Raw genomic sequence first — 7,326 nt, forward strand, 5'->3', positions numbered from 1 at the left:
TACCTTTTCTCCAGAGATGCTGCCTGACCCACCGAGTTACTCCAGCATTCTGTGAAACGTCACCTGTCCATGTTCTCCACAGATGCTGCCTGACTCACTGAGTTACTCCAGCACTCTGTGACATGTCATCTATCCATGTTCTCCAGAGATGCTGTCTGACTCACTGAGTTACTCCAGCACTCTGTGAAATGTCGCCTATTCATATTCTCCGCAGATGCTGCCTGACCCACTGAGTCACTCCAGTATTTTGTGCCTATTTTCCCTTCACCCATCTGCCCAAGCCCACTCTCCCCCCTCCTTTCCTATGTCCTATCCACCAATAAACCTCTCTCTGCCTTTACATTTCAATCCTCTTTCAAATCTGCTCTACTTATCTGCATGCATTTTTCTTCTTAACTTTTTAGTCATAGAATGATGCAGTGTGGAAATAGGCCCTTCAGCCCAACTTGACCACACCGACCAACATGTCCCATCATACTAGTCCCACACACGCGTTTGGCCCATATCCATCTAAATCTGTCCTATCCATGTACGTGTCCAAATGTCTCTTAAACATTAGGATAGTCCCAGCCTTAACTACCTCCTCTGGCAGCTCGTTCCATACACCTAGCACCCTTTGTGTGAAAAAGCTACCTCTCAGATTGCTGTTAATTTCTGAAATATTGGTCATATATTTGGTGCAAAAATGCTCCAAAATAAGGCTCAGAATGCATCAGAGAACATCTAAAACCCCTGTACCCCGGCATCGAGGGACTTCATGCTTCGTGCCCGTAATGTGCGCAGCGCACACATTATTTCACATTAAATTTTTTGTAATCCTGTCATGCCACCCCCCTTTTTGAAAAGCTTCGTACGGGCCTGGGAGGGCACATCATCCGAGGATGTACACACCATTGAAGATAAATGGGGATACTGTGGATAGGGTGAGCTGCTTTAAATACCTGGGAGTCCACATCTCAGAGGATCTGCCATGGACATCACACACTGTAGCACTGGTGAGTAAGGCAAGGCAGCGCCTTTACCACCTCAGGCAATTGAGGAAATTCAGAGTCTCTCTGAGGATCCTCCAGTGCTTCTACTCAGCGGCTGTGGAAAGCATCTTGTCCAGAAACATCACGATTTGGTTTGGGAACTGCTCTGCCCAGGACAAGAAGGCTCTGCAGAGAGTAGTGCGTTCGGCCGAACGCATTATGGGAACTATACCCTCCCCTCTGCTGGAACTATACATCAGAAGGTGCAACTCCAGAGCCAACAAGATCATGGGAGACCCCTTCCACCCCAGCAACGGACTGTTCCAGCTGCTACGGTCAGGCAAACGCCTCCGTTGCCATGCTGTGAAAACAGAGAGGATGAGAAGGAGTTTCTTCCCAGAGGCCATTAGGACTGGAAACTCCTATCTCTCCAGGGGCTAACTTTACTGTACCATTCTACAGTTGAGTGGTATCTTTTTAAAATTGCTGTTTTTTCTTTTTTTCCTCCCACAAATATGTTAAATGTGAATATGTGATTCTGTTCCATTCTGTTTTGTAGTTTTTTAGCACAATCCCCAAGCATTGCCACTTTTCATTTCACTGCACATCTCGTATGTGTATGTGATGAATAAACTTGACTTGACTTGACTTGAGATACACTGTGCTGAAGGACACCAGCAATAATGTTTTGATCGCATGAGTAATTGAAGAAGCTTTTTAAAGTTTATTGATGTTTGGAGAGGCAAGAGATTTTCAATCTTTTGGACTTTATGGGACACATAAGCACATACAGAGAAGCTTAACTGTATGTACTGGGGCACAATGACAGAACATTCTCTGCATTATGAGAATTGTATTAGAGTATTGAAAGTAGACACAAAATGCAGGAGTAACTCAGCGGGACAAGCAGCATCTCTGGAGAGAAGGAATGGGTGATGTTTCGGGTCAAGACTCTTCTTCAGACTGATGTCAGGGGAGTGGGCGGGACAGAGATAGAATGTAGTCAGAGACAGTAAGACTGGTGGGCGAACAGGGAAGGGGGAGGGGATGAAGAGAGTGGGAAAGCAAGAGTTATTTGAAGTTAGAGGTGGCGAAAGTCAGAATGTGCAAATATTGATGAAAAACTAATAAAACAAATCCCATTAATTCTCAAAGCGAGTATATCAACAGATTTTTTTTTACAGAATCTGCATTGTCAACTTTGCCAAAAATCAGTTCTTTGCAATTCCATCAGAATCAAAGCTGAAAGAGGGCAAATTTACGATACATGTCCTCCCAAATGTTTCTTGCCATCTTGGGATGATTTTTGCCATTTATTGAACCATCATGTAAAAAAAACAAACAATTTTCTAGCTAAATTCCAAGTCATATTGTGGCAAAAATATTTTAAAGTCAAATATTGCACCTCAGTCATCTGATCTCTTCTCCTGACTTAAGGGATATGTACATAAGTACAATATGTTATTGTCCGATACAAGAGAATTTTTGGAAAATTCTAATAAAATTGTTTGATTTTCCCTTTAATTGCAATTGTTAAAAATTAATTATCATATTAATTGCTTACAGCTTTCAGAAAGGAAAACAGTGATTTTACAATGGTGCTTGAATGATTCCTTGCAGTGTTTACATGTAGACTGTAGGCTCGACTGCTCGGGATTTTTGAAGAAGCGTGACCCTTAGTGCAATACATAATCCCATTTAGACATCTTCTAGCCACTCAATGGTATTTGTTGTCATAAGATAACCAATTTTGACAGAAATAAGAGGAAAAGTCAATATACATTCTGTTCAAGAAATCTACAATCTGATTTTGTTTAGTTTTGTGAATAATGTGTTTCAAAGGTTCCTGTTATATTCTATTAAGATAATATATAGCTACTAATTAAATATTGTAGCTAGTAGCTTTTTGATGAAGCATTTTGTGCCTTCAAATACTTTGTTTTATATCATCGATATGTAATATGCCAGATAAGCCTTGCTCAAATGTAATTCAGTTCCCATATAACACTTTATCAGGAATGCTTAACATTCTAAAGTCGTCTGAGAGTTTCCTAATCCTGGTTGTCCACTAAGCTTTTTTTCTCCTTTAAGATATGCTTTTGAAAAGAAAGCAATTACATGTCACATTTAAAATGATCAGTCATGGGTGAAATACAGCTGATGTCAGCCTTAATAAAAACTGAAACGTAGGGTTTTTAATATAAAATGCAAATAATGTGTTGAGGTTTGTTTTAAAAATATAAAAAGTTATTTATTTATTTTATTTTTTTAATTTATATTTTTATTAGAAGCAGTGTACAAAAGTATAAACCGCGGCATATGACATAATACATTTATTGTACAGCTTCCATTTTAAGTTTTACAAAGATTAAATAGAAAATGAGAGAAAGAGCAAGAAAGAAAGAAAGTGAAAGAGAAAGTGAATGTGTAAAAATAGAACCCTAAACTACCAAATGAGTGAAGTCACAGAGTGAGTAAGTAAAAACTTAGAAAAAATAAAAAGACAAAAAAGAAAAATAATTTTTTTTTTAAAAACCGTGTTGATATACCTGCTTCATTTCTCACCACACCCATCACCCAGTCCGTAAATCGGTTTAATTCCAAAATTGTGTTGCACCATACTATCCTTGTAATGAGTCAATGAAAGGAGACCATATCTTTGAAAATTGCTCTGATTTTTCTGCTAAGCCAAGTCTCATATCTTCAAGATGTAACGTCTCAGACATGTTTGTGATCCACATTTTAACAATTGGGGTAGATGCATTTTTCCAAAATTTAAGTATACGTTTTTTCGCCATTATCAGGCCATAGTTAAGGAAACGTCTTTGAGTCCTGCTATTCCGAAAATAATCAGTTCTGTATTGGGGTCCAGTTTTGTTTTTAATAACTTAGAGAAAATTTCAAAGATTCCTTTCCAAAATTTATGGAGTTTTATGCAAGAGGCAAACAAGTGTGTTATAGTTGCTTCTTGAGAGAGACATTCGTCGCAAATAGGAGATACATTTGAAAAAATCTTATACAGTTTAGTTTTTGAGTAGTATAGTCTGTGGAGTATTTTGAATTGGATTAAAATATGTCTAACATTAATTGAACAATTATGTATATATAGGAGATATTTTTCCCATCTGTCTTTGGAGATTTTTAGGCCTAATTCCTCTTCCCATCCTCTTCTAATTGCGTCTGACAATGGAATTTCTATATTTAGAAGGATAATGTACAAGTATGATATTAAATTGTTTGACTGAGTTTCTATTCATACCTTTGTCTAATATATCTGGCAACAGAGTTTGATACTCGTGGGTATATGTTTTCAAATAATCTCGAATTTGAAGATATCTAAAATATTGATTACCTTTCAGACTGTGTTACGACTGTAATTTCTGGAATGACAGGAGGTTTCCCATTTCATACAAATCTCCAACCTTTTTAATTCCTAGTCTTTCCCAATAAATAAACATTTTATCTATAATAGATGGTTTGAACGACGGGTTATTAGCTATTGGTGAGAGAAGAGATAGATTTCTTAATTTAAAAGTAAATTTGTCTTGTCTCCAAATTCGTAAAGTGCTATGAATAATCGGATTTTTCTCATATATTGTGTTCTTCAACTTTATTGGGGAGAGAAGGATCGCACCTATATTAAAAGGCGAACAATCCTCTCTCTCCATTACTAACCAATCTACCTGTTGGCATGCATTATCCAGCCAAAAATATAAAACATTCAAACATAACTTAATATATTTTTTTTAAAGCCCTCAGGATATGAAATAAATTGGTTGGATTCCACAATTAGAACCATTGGAGGGAATGTGATTGACAGATAATATCTGGGCCTTGGCTGCTTTTCGCATAGACAACACCAAGGCACATGTTAGATCCCAGGTGATGGGTTGGACAATGTCTCTCTGGCAGTTTAGAAACATAGAAACATAAAAAATAGGTGCAGGAGTAGGCCATTCGGCCCTTCAAGCCAGCACCGCCATTCAATATGATCATGGTTGATCATCCAAAATCAGTATCCCATTCCTGCTTTCTCCCCATATCCCTTGATTCCGTTAGCCCTAAGAGCTATATCTAACTCACCCATATTTGCAAACTTCGGTACACGATCACCTCATTATGAGATATCATATTGGGTGCAATTGAAGTCTGCTGCTCCAGATCATACCAGGATGAAGATTTTATGAACAAACAATGTATCATCACCAAAGCTTCTTACAAGCTGCTGGATGGAAAAACTATTGGACCATGTTACTAATTTGATAGAAAAAAAAACACAGTATTTTTAAATGGAGAGAGGCTGGGCGATATCTATATTACTAAAAGTAAGATCTTGACCACTTCCTGTTTTTCTGTTTCATGATTTAAAAACAAAACACTGCCACTTACGGCTGTGATTTTTGGCCAGCTTGCTCAGAGTGCCCCTCCGCTGCGCAGGACAAGAGGATTTTCCCATCGATGAAACATAAAAGAGTTATTAATGTTTAAAAAATGTTGACATTCTCTCTGCTGCCCCTGCCGGTGGGAGGGTGGAGGGACTATAAAACCCGGAAGTGTTGTGCCTCAGTCAGTCTCTGTAAGATGGGGGAAGTGAGAGGGTCAAGTCTCTCAGTCTGAGCTGTGAATAACACTGAACATATGTCTACTAAACTGTGAGTGTGGTTTTACTGACGTTGAGTGCCCTTAATGTGGTTTGAAAATGAAAATGCGGTTGGTTTGAAGTAAAAGCATTGCAAATGGTTGGTGGGGGGTTGGGGTTGAAGTAAAAGCACTGCAAATGGTTGGTGGGGGTTTTGGGTTGAAGTAAAAGCACTGCAAATGGTTGGTTGGGGTTTTGGGTTGAAGTAAAAGCACTGCAAATGGTTGGGTGGAGTTTTGGGTTGAAGAAAAAGCACTGCAAATGGTTGGGTGGGGCTTTAGGTTGAAGAAAAGGCACTGCAAATGGTTGGGTGGGGTTTTGCGTTGAAGTAAAAGCACTGCAAATGGTTGGGTGGAGTTTTGGGTTGAAGATAAAGCACTGCAAATGGTTGGGTGGGGCTTTAGGTTGAAGAAAAGGCACCGCAAATGGTTGGGTGGGGTTTTTGGTTGAAGAAAATGCACTGCAAATGGTTGGTTGGGGGTTTTGGGTTGAAGTAAAAGCACTGCAAAATGGTTAGTTGGGGGTTTTGGGCTGAAGTAAAAGCACTGCAAATGGTTGGTTGGGGGTTTGGGTTGAAGTAAAAGCACTGCAAATGGTTGGTGGTCTAAACTTGACAACTTCCTGTTTGCACTGTATATTGATTTTAGATAAAATTCTACCACTTACGGCTGTGATTTTTGGCCATCTTAATCAGTCCTCCTACGTCCATCAGGTGCAGAGGATTCTTCCCATCAATGAAAAATAAAAGTGTTATTAGTGTTTAAAAAATGTTGAGAATCTCTCTCCTGTCAATCACGCCATGAAGGCCACACCTTTTCCGGTGGGAGGGGTGAGGGATTATAAAACCCGGAAATGTGGGTGTGGCTCAGTCTCTGCATGATGGGGGAAGGTGAGGTCACGACTCTGTCTGAACTGTAAATCAACTGAACACACTGAATGTCTACTGAACTGTGAGGGTGGTGTTTTGTGTGGTTTTATGGTGGTTTCACCGTGCTTGAAATGGTATGAAACTGCATTTGAATGTGGTGGCCTTGCATCCTGCATGAAGTGGTATGAAACTGCATTTGGATGTGGTGGCCTTGCACCCTGCATGAAATGGTATGAAACTGCAGTTGAATTTGGTGGCCTTGCACCCTGCATGAAAGTGGTATGAAACTGCACTTGAGTTTGGTGGATTATGATCCTGCTTGAAGGGGTATCAAACTGTACTTGAATTTGGTGCCCTTGCACCCTGCTTGAAATGGTAGGAAACTGCACCTGAATTTGGTGGTCTTGCACCCTGCTTGAAGTGGTATGAAACTGCACTTGAATTTGGTGGCCTTGCACCCTGCTTGAAGTGGTAAGAAACTGCACTTGAATTTGGTGGCCTTGCACCCTGCTTGAAATGGTAGGAAAATTGATTTGAATTTGGTAGCCTTGCACCCTGCTTGAAATGGAATTTCAAGGATTAGCCATGAGTCAACTGCCAGCCCACCAGCCGTGAGTGAGCTGCCAGCACATCAGACTTGAGGGACTGAGCTGCTACCCCAAGAATCAATTTCCCCCACAATGTCCATACTAGCCCTCTGGAGACCAGTCCCTTCAGCCCACAACACCCATACCAGCGCTCCATACCAGCGCTCCATACCAGCCCCCCCCCCCCCCCCACTAGCCACCAATATTGGAATTGGTAGAGAGGTGGAATATTGCGTTGGGGGACCAGCCCCCCCGTGTGAA

This window comes from Amblyraja radiata, chromosome 1 (genome assembly GCF_010909765.2).
Source record: "Amblyraja radiata isolate CabotCenter1 chromosome 1, sAmbRad1.1.pri, whole genome shotgun sequence".
Taxonomy (NCBI): Eukaryota; Metazoa; Chordata; class Chondrichthyes; order Rajiformes; family Rajidae; genus Amblyraja; species Amblyraja radiata.